At 43.4% G+C, this 10,352-nt stretch overlaps 1 pseudogene; it reads right to left on the bottom strand.

The window, feature by feature from the left end:
- Positions 1 to 3,335: 3,335 nt before the first annotated feature.
- LOC118887594 lies at positions 3,336 to 3,439 on the bottom strand (annotated as a pseudogene).
- Between the last annotated feature and the right edge of the window lie 6,913 nt (positions 3,440 to 10,352).

The following is a 10,352-nucleotide window of genomic DNA, read 5'->3' as shown; positions in this document are numbered from 1 at the left end:
TTAACTCCCCAAAGTGTAATTTCTAGCAGGCTTTTTTTCCAGTTCTGCTCTACTATACAAATTTGACAGCTTTTCCCTCTGCTGCTGTGTTGCTCTTTGAGCCTCATGAAGAAATAGAAATTGCAGCCACTCCAGCCCCGGGCTCTTCCCATCTCTGTGTCCTCCTCCAATCCTTTTCTTAGCCAGACCCTTCTTCTTAGAATACATTGCATATAACCAGTCATCCCTACCATTTTCTGCCCAATGCTTGTGGAGATTTAATGTCCAAGTAGGTTTTAGAAAGACAGGGGGTGAGGAAGTGGGGAAGGGGACAGCTGTATTCTTTAAAAAATTTTTTTATTTATTTTATATTGGATTACAGTTGATTTATAATATTGTGTTAGTTTCAGGTGTACAGCAAAGTGATTCAGTTATACATATACATATATCTATTCTTTTTCAAATTCTTTTCCCATTTAGGTTATTACAGAATATTGAGCAGAGTTCCCTGTACTGTACAGTAGGTCCTATATTTTAAATATAGTAGTGTGTATATGTCAGTCCCAAGCTCCCAGTGTATCCCTTCCCCCACCTTTCCCCTTTGGTAACCATAAGTGTGTTTTCTGTGTCTGTGAGGCTGTTTCTGTTTTGTAAATAAGTTCATTTGTATCATTTTTTAAAGATATTCCACATATAGGCAATATCATATGATATTTGTCTTTTTCTGACTTACTTCACTTAGTATGATAATCTCCAGGTCCATCCATGTTGCTGCAAATGGCATTATTTCATTCTTTTTTATGGATGAGTAATATTCCACTGTATTTGTATGTGCCCCATCTTCTTCATCCATTCATCTGTCGATGGACATTTAGGTTGCTTTCCTATCTTGGCTATTGTAAATAGTGCTGCAGTGAACATCAGGGTGCACGTATCCTTTCGAACCATGGTTTTCTCTGGATACATACCCAGGAGTGGGATTGCTGGATCATATGGTAGTTCTATTTTTAGTTTTTTAAGGCCCTCCATACTGTTCTCCATAGTGGCTGCTCCAATTTACATTCCCACCAACAGTGCAGGAGGGTTCCCTTTTCTCCACACCCTCTCCAGCATTTATTATTTGTAGACTTTTTGATGATGGCCATTCTGACCGGTGTGAGATGATACCTCATTGTAGTTTTGATTTGCATTTTTTTAATAATTAGCGATGTTGAGCATCTTTTCACATGCCTCTTGGCCATCAATATGTCTTCTTTGGAGAAATGTCTATTTAGGTCTGGGGACAGCTGTACTCTTTTTTTTTTTTTGGGGCTGCGTAGGGTCTTCGTTGCTGTGCACAGGCTTTCTCTAGTTGCGGCATGCGGGCTTCGGTAGTTGTGCATGTGGGCTTCAGTAGTTGTGGCGCATGGGCTCAGTAGTTGTGGCGCACAGGCTTAGTTGCTCCGTGGCATGTGAGATCTTCCCGGACCAGGGCTCGAACCCGTGTCCCCTGCATCGGCAGGCGGGTTCTTAACCACTGTGCCACCAGGGAAGCCCTGGGACAGCTGTACTCTTGATGCCTCAAAAAGAGCCTCTTGTGTACCACCCCCACCCTGCTCAGAGTTTGCCCTGATCCTGGACCACTGATGGCTGCCTTGTAACTCAAGGATTCCTCCCAGCTCAAGCGTGAGGTTGCTTCCTAGTCATGGGAAAGACTTCATTTAAAAACCAAAACCACCCACTGTGCCAACATAGTTGCCTCCCGAGACTTTTTGGAAGACTGCACAGGGACTGTTGCTCAAATGCCATTTTAGACGAGGAGTGTGGTCACTGTCTTTTGTAGAAAAGAAAATGAAATCTCAAACTAGCCGTGAAAAAATGCATATAGGGTGTAGGAGTTTTCCCAGTTGAAGTAAAATTTACAACCAAATTACTGGAAAAGCAAAGATAAGGTTGGTCCTGAGAAATACATGGAACTAGGGATTTACCACTGCTAGAACTTTGTCTTCTTTCTCTGTCTTCAGATGCTGTTGCTTCTCTCTCTCTGTCTCTCTCATCTCCTTTTTCCCTCTCAAATCTGGACCAATCAATCACAGCCAGGAAAAAGGGATAACTGAGAAAATGTAATCTTCCATGGGAACCATGTATTTAAAAGTGGAATAAACAGTTTTGACAAAACAAAGTTTACCTTCCCAGAATAAGTGTGGGAAGAAGATGAACAGACAAAACATGTCTCCACGACATCATCCCCTCCCCCTTTTCATTGAAAACTTACTTAATGAAACAGATGTACGTGCTTTAAAAAGTTAGATAGCTTGTGTTGGTCATAATAAAAATCAGTAGCCCATTCCCAATCCTATCCCTGCCCAGAGCCCTGCCCTCATGACAACAACTTTCAACTTTTAACTGATTCCTCTAGTCTAAACCTCCGTATTACCAAATATTATCTTTATACCATTACATTTCACACTATCATAATTGTAGACATTATCTGTTAACTTTTTTGTTGAAAATGAGCATTCAATTCTCTTACACACTTACATACACATATTTTCCTTTGTCTACTCCCAGCAAAGTTCAATCATACTTTTTGGTTAATTCCATAGTTTGAACTTACGTTATTGTAAAAATGTAAGTATTATTCATTGCTGAGCCAAGTAATGTACTATGAATATATTTTCTTCTTATACAATGTTTTCTCCCTCTAAGTTCATAATTACCTTATTTTTTCATTTCTTTATTTTTAAAATATATCTTTATTACTAATACTTCCCAAGCTAACAGATGATTAAAACACTCTGAATCTTACCTTTCCACATGGTCAAGGATTGGTGCTCAGGAAAGCTCAGAAATCATAGAAATGATGTAATTCTGAAAGGAAAGCCTTTCTGGGTTCCTCAGAACCGGAAAGAATTGATCTTTTGAGATTCCCATTGATCACATGTATCTCTCACATCACGGGGACCTTTCTGCCTTATCATAGTTATTTGTCTATGCATCTTATCTTTTCTCCTGGACTTTTTTCCCCTTGAGGGCAGGGTCTATGTCTGATTCATTGTCTTTAGTATTCACTGCAGTACGATAAATCTAAATGAGGGAGTGAATGAATGAACTCTGTCATCCACTCTGTAGTATTTTTACATTTCTTCTGTGCCCCTATTGAATGAGTACATTGGTTCTGATGGAGTGAGACTGAATTTAGTGGAGTTAGCTGTACACTGTGTGAACACACTTAAGAGAATATCATATAAAGGAAAGTCAGGGGCTTTCAGTAACTTCTTTAATAAGTGGAAGAAGTGGGATCGAAAGCCAGGTCTGATTAGATCCTGGACCCTACCCACCACCCAATACCACATTCCGGGCTCAGTTCCATGTCACAAAGCACGTGGTCACTCCTTAATCATGTATGTGTTCCTTGGTCACGAAGACATTTTCCATTTCTATCCCAGGAATGCCAACCCTCTTTTCTTCCATACAACTTCAAAGTCTATAATGTTGAAAAATGAATATTCTTGAATTCTAGTCAGATTTCATTTTGAATGGATGTTCGTATTCCATCCGAAAGTTTCAAAAACAGTATTTTCTGTCTCTGAGCACAGGGTGCTCTGTGTTCACTTCTATTACAGATTTCCTAAGACAACTTACTGGATTTATAAAGGCATGAAAGGTTTTCTCTCCAATGAGGTATGGCCCAGTTTAATCTTGTTTTCCGTTAGGAAATCCCTGAAGACAAACACCTGCATTCTAGGTCGTCCTGGGAAGCAGGCATCCCAGAATGAAAACAGCCCTCAGCCTCCGGCGGCTCGCCATCGAGTCCACCAGCAGAGGGCGCCTGACCATCAGTAATAGTGGCAGAAACTTTCCTAATGGGTTTGGGGTTTTATTACCTTTTACTTCTGAGCTGCCAATTAGTAGCAGAATGTGCAAAGCCATTTTCGCTTCATTTCGCAATTGTCTTGCATTGTGTAAACGAGAATGCCTCCCTGCCAGAGTTACAAGTAGTGGCAGGGATCTGGGGCGGGGTTGGGAGGTGGGGAGAGGTTCAGGAGAGAGGAAAATAGGGCTTTCCCTGTATCCCAAGGACTGGAATGAATTCTATGCAGGATGTTGTTCCTCTTGGCTTGGTGTTTACCTGGTTCATTTCTAACAGTTCAGCCACTGGCATGTGGCTTTCTGAGCTATTTATAAGGTCTTGTATGTGAAAAGATCAAACGTGTTTGTGTTTAATTTTCTTTACCATGTCTATAGGGCTTACACCAGATGTCATGGAATCATATAACCCCAGACTGTTAGCAGAGATTCTTAAAGATTATTTAGCGCAATAGTCAGTATATAGATGAGAAGACTGGTGCTGAAGAGGCAAAGGCTTGGCCATGGTCCTCCAGTTAGTTTAGAGAAGAACAGGTATGGAAACCCAGCTGCTGACTACACCCCTCAAGACCTTCCTTTAACACTTCTGATGCCGAATTCACCTGTAGCCAGTACCTGAGTGAACCCAGATCTTAAAGAGAGAGCCACTGGGGCAACGAGATTAATTTAGGAAGATTTTCAGAAAGTGCAGTAGGACTCACGTGCTTAGACCTGGGGTAAATTCAGAACTGGGGTTTAGGTTGGCTCCAGTTTACGTAGACATTTGACCCTTCTGGATTCTCATATGTGCCTTTGTCCTTCTTCTGGGTTATCATTTTCTACTCTTCTCTACCCCAGGCCACCTCCAGGAGACAAGATTTTAAAAGGCATATTCACAGTTCTTCCCAAGATTCACCAAATCCTATGTGAGCTGGCCACTAGCGATGAACCGGTCTGCCCTGCCCTCTTCCTTGCCTCTTTACCTCTTGCGTACGACTCTCCCACACACCCACCCCTGCCATAGGCTTTTGCATTATCTGTTCCCTTTGCCTGCAGTTCCCTTCTCACGTGGCTGGGTCTTTCTCCACGAAGCCATCCTTGACCAGTGCATCTAAGTAGTTGCCTAATCACTCTTAACCCATCACCTTGTGGAGATTATTTGCATCACCTTTATAACCCACTGGTAAAGTTCTCAATTTTGCACTTTTTTTTTTTTTTTGTCTCCCGCCCACTCCTGTCACTAGAATTCACGTTCCATGAAGGCAGGGACCTTGTTTGCCATGTTCTGTCTTTCATCCCCAGCCTTTTGGACAGTCTCTGACCCATGACGGGCACTCGAGGGAAACGGCAGGGAAATGCCAATCAGAGTTGTGTGCAGGAAGCTATCCTCCAGCCTGTCAGACGGCACCCCAGAGCCACTTTCTTCGCAGAGGGAGTTAAATATCCTCATGGTCTTTGGAGGCTTCTTTTCTTTGAGCAAACTTCAGGTTGCAATCGGTGCCAACCCTAAGGTCTGGATGGCTGTGAGCTGGACCATCTGGGGATGACTTGCCTTCATTGCCTCTTTCTCAGGACTCAACGATTCCCTCATTAAAGTTGACTCCATCATTCAGCTGTTTATTGGGCAGAGTCATAGGGGAGCATAGAGAAGTTGTAGGTGATGCATGGGGACATTAGACTTCAGAAATGTTGGAATCTGGGAACTGGTTTTAAGGGAATGAGTAAAGGCAGCTTAATGAATTAGTCTCATGGGACTGTGGACCGTCTTGGGGCATCCAAGGTATGTGATGAGGTCTGCCCACTGGTTAAAGCCAATGCAGTCGGGATCTAAATGAGCTCCTTTGGGAGGGCAAGTTGAATAAACTCCTTCATCCCTCTTAAAATAAAACCTAATGTTGTATCATTTGGAAAAGTGAGCAGTTTCCTTCTGTCTGCTTCATGTCTAATACTTAATGGGACAGCAGGTGCGGCTAAACTAGGTGTCAGGGAGCTGTCGGGCGTGGGTGAAATAGGAAGAAATTCTATTGCACATGAATGTCTAGTCATCAAGATCACTTCTCCCCTCCCCGTTCTATACCAAGGGGCAGAGAGAAAACTGGAGTCTCTGGGTACGGCGAGGGCTGCAGAAGTTGGCGTGCTAAGTTCACCAATAACTTGTGCTGGGGGCCCTCCTAAGTGCTTCCTGTAACTGGTTTTACCTAATTCTCACAACAATTCTATGAAGTGTTAGTTTAGCACTTTGCAGGTGAGAACAGAGCCTCAGAGAAATTTCAGGTACATATCCAATGTCCGTGAGGTGGCAAAGCCATGATTCAAACTTGGACCTCATACACTCCGATGCTCCGTCCTCTTCCACCAGCCGTGGAACCCCCAGAATGCCTTTTTCTATGGACTTTTATGAAACCCTAGGATCTTAAGGGGTTATTAGTGCTCTCACACTTAAACAAACAAAAACACGTGCGTCATCCAGACTAAAGTCTGCATGCTGCTTAAAATGTTGGCGATACAGGCTTTGTGGTGATAGGGGATACCGCATTTCTTTATTTTCAAGCTTGAAAACGCATTAGTTCAAGCTTATGACTTCTTTTATTTGTTTATTTATTTAGCAAATATCAGGTGTTTAGGCTGGGTGTCAAGCCCAATGCTGGACACTGCCAGTAGATTAGTAGAGAAGGTCAGTACTGTTTCATGCTCTTAGGGAGCTCACAGTTTAGAATTCTCATTGGAGGGAAATAAATAAAGGGAATACATGCCATAATTACATCGCCTTTTTTTTTTTTTTTTTTTTGGCTCGCCACAAAACTATCTCATCCTTAGCAGAAGTAACTAAAAAATGGCTTCTGCTGTCAGATCGGCCCTGGACTTTCTGTTCTTCGACTTTTTCTGGTATCAATCACCAGATTCAGAATAAAAGGTTGTCCTCGGGGGTGGGGGACCTTTGACAGAGAGGAAGGCAGATGGATGACTTACCCACCAGCCCTGAAGTCCACCCTTGACCAAAGACTCTGATGACAAGGCCCCCGCTTGACACTACTCTTCATAGGGCCACAGAGCTGGGGGTGGGTATCATTTTTTTTTTTAGCATCTTTATTGGAGTATAATTGCTTTACAATGGTGTGTTAGTTGCTGCTTTATAACAAAGTGAATCAGCTATACATATACATATATCCCCATATGCCCTCCATCTTGGGTCTCCCTCCCACCCTCCCTATCCCACCCCTCTAGGTGGTCACAAAGCACTGAGCTGATCTCCCTGTGCTATGCAGCTGCTTCCCACTAGCTATCTATTTTATATCTGGTAGTGTATACAATGTCCATGCCACTCTCTCACTTCGTCCCAGCTTACCCTTCCCCATCCCCCTGTCCTCAAGTCCATTCTCTACGTCTGTGTCTTTATTCCTGTCCTGACCCTAGGTTCTTCAGAACCTTTTTTTTTTTTTTTTTTAGATTCCATATGTATGTGTTAGCATACGGTATTTGTTTTTCTCTTTCTGACTTACTTCACTCTGTATGACAGACTCTAGGTCCATCCACCTCACTACAAGTAACTCAGGGTGGGGGGATCATTGCAATCACTTAGTTCAGCTCCTTACTGTAAGATCATAGAGAGGTGGTCAGCCTGTCTATTCTTGACTGTTTCCTGTGACGAGGAGTTTACACGTGATAAAGCAGTCTCTTTCATTGCTAGCTAATGCTTATTGCTCCTTATATAGAATATAAGTCTGCTTCCTATACTACTCCAGGCAGAGTTAATCACCCTGTGAACTTTGTGCTAGCTTCTGGAGAGTTCTTAAGAGAGATCGTTTTAATTCTTGACTCGCTGTGAAGGAGCTCCTTGATAAGGTGGGAAGGTACTTGAAAACTGAAAAGTACCTATCCCACTTACATGAGTGAAAAGGGATAATTGCTGTTTCTGAAGTAATGGAATGGAAAATATATGTAAGAACAATATAAATGGATGTTTTATTGAAATAAAGAATTGAATCTGCAGTCGAAGAAATCACTTTAAGGAAAAATTTGACATATGCAACCAACAGTAGACATATTCAGGTTATGCTGACAGAAGTCGATGCTAAAGGAAAAAAACAATCTAGAAAAAAGATGTATCTAGGAAAAAATATTATGCCATCTGCAAATCAGAAAATCGTTAGGCTGACCTCAGGATTCTCCACAAATAACACTCAACACCGTAAGAAAATGGAGCAATGTCTACAAATCTAAGAGAAAGAAGTATGATCCAACAATATTATACCCAAGTAGGTGGTTCAGGAATAAAGGTGAGAAGCAGTCTTCCTCCAGCATGAAAGAACTTGACTCCCCCTTGAAAAAATAACAAATCTTCCTTGATGAAATTCAGCCACCAGTGATGAATGGAGAAGCGGATAGCTACCTATACCTCTGGTAAGTTTCCAGACCTAGAAAATGCTTGCCGTTGCCTGGTTATAAGACCTTGCCAAGTTTTATGAAGATTGTGTGGCAGAGTAGGGATGACCCTAGACCCAGTCCTGATTCTACCGCCAGCGTACCTGCGTCCAGGAGTGTGTTCCTTAACCTCTGGGCCTTAGTTTCTGCATTTGAAAAATGAGACCCCTCCAGCTCTGTACTTTCCATATTCGGGGAAGGAAATGACCTTAACATCCCCAAATGGTCGCGCCATTTCTTTTCCCCATCAGATTCTACTTCTGCCCATCACCCTGGATTGGTGCTCTTTTTTGATTCTCTCCCTGTTAGCGATGTTTGGGACACTCCACAGTTGGTCATCCCTCTAGGCAGTCTACTGCTTAGGCAAAGCTTTTGTTAAAAGCCAAGGCTTATTCAGTTGAGGGCTCATCTTGCTGGCAGTGACATCGTTAATCATGGACTTGGCCGGGCAGCCATGCCGGGACTTGCTGAGCCCCAGCAGCTGTATTGCTAGCAGAAGGTTATCCTGCAAATTGTGATGTTGCTTCTCCTTTGTGGGTTTTCAGCAGAGGGAGGTCATTCAGAGCGAGGGCTTTTTCTCTCCATGGTCCTTTTCCTCCACCTTTCCTCTGAAGAGGACACATGCCAGATCTGTCACTCCCTGGATCTCCTATCACACTGAAGAGAGAAGAGCCATCACCACCATGGCAGCAGCACCTTGCTTCCAAGATATAGAGATAAAAATGGTGAGAGGAAGGATGTGAGAGTGGGTTATGACATAGCTGCCTACTCTTGGGGCTCCCATAGCATCCTACGGTTCTTTAAATCAGAGCACTTACACTGCCTGTCTACTTATGTGTGGACAGTAGGCAAAGTTCTGCATCTTATTTGTATTGCATCTCTAGCACTGCATTCCTGACCCATAGGAGTACAATTAATGTTTGCTAGATAGCTGAGTGAATTGAGGCCAAGGCAAGGCAATTACAGGGGGAGAGTTGGAGGTAAGAAATGTAGGTGATGGGGGACTTCTTGATTCCTTGATGCTGGTAACTCATTTGTTTGACCCCGTATACATGACGGAGGTGGCTACAAGGGGCACACCCAGTGTCGGATCCTAGCTCACCTCTGTCTTAAACCTCCGAGCCTCCCCACACTCCCTCAACCCCCGCCAGCCAAGGGAATGGATGAAGCCCACTCCCCGCAGGTTTCCTAGGGATCGGAAACAGTCTGTTTGTGACTCTGGCTTCTGACTCAGCCTCCTTGATACCCTAAAGCCAAACCCCCGGTGCAACTGCACACGTCACCCTCAAAGTGGCAGCCCGGCAACATGCTTCCCGTTTATATCGCTCACTTTAGAGCCAGCGTCCCAATCTTAAATTTCCACTGGCTCACTTACAGAGCACGCTCTGGATCAGACTCAGCTTCTGTCCTCAGGGGACATCGTTCTGACCTCTGACTCGGCTCCCTTGTGGTACTTCTAGCTACTCATCGCCTGGTCCTTTGGGTTGACTAGCTCACCCTCCTTACTTGGGTTTTTTCCACGTAGTGATGGCATCCAATGAGGCAAAATGGATAGAAAAAAGTGTATGAGTTTATTATTTAGAGTGGTCATAGCCGAAGTCAACAGGAAATATAGTAGGTCAGTAAAAGCGCATCATATGAGATATATCCAAGCAAGACCAGTTTATCCCCTTGTATGTAACAGAACTCAAATTCTCCCCTTCCTAATCTCATCTTTAGTCTGTGGTGCAAGTCTCTCCTCTAATCCCCCCCAAGATCTTCCCCCACCACCGCCTGAGGTGCAGCAAGCTGGACCATGATGGCTCTCATGACTCTTTATCACATTTGCATGTGACTCTTCTCACCACCATAAAGAGGAAGGGACATTGAAAGGTAGCCCAGGGTGATGCACACATAGTGGGCTTTTGGCCAAAGACGTAGGGCCAAGTGTTTACACTCCGACTCTGTTCTTGGGTATTCCCATGCCCACGAGACAGGAAATGTTTTGCAGCTTCCTCTTTATTTTCCTTTTCCAAGAAGTCTTGTTAATAACCTAGTCTGATCTCCTAAGTTTACCAACAATCCGTTTTATACCCATCGCCCAAACCTTGATTATTTTTTCCCTCCTCTGATTTACTAGGTTC

The sequence above is a fragment of the Balaenoptera musculus genome, chromosome 20, assembly GCF_009873245.2.
Source record: "Balaenoptera musculus isolate JJ_BM4_2016_0621 chromosome 20, mBalMus1.pri.v3, whole genome shotgun sequence".
Taxonomy (NCBI): domain Eukaryota; kingdom Metazoa; phylum Chordata; class Mammalia; order Artiodactyla; family Balaenopteridae; genus Balaenoptera; species Balaenoptera musculus.
The sequence above is the reverse complement of the archived record's forward strand: the minus strand, read 5'-3'. Positions and strand labels throughout refer to the sequence as shown.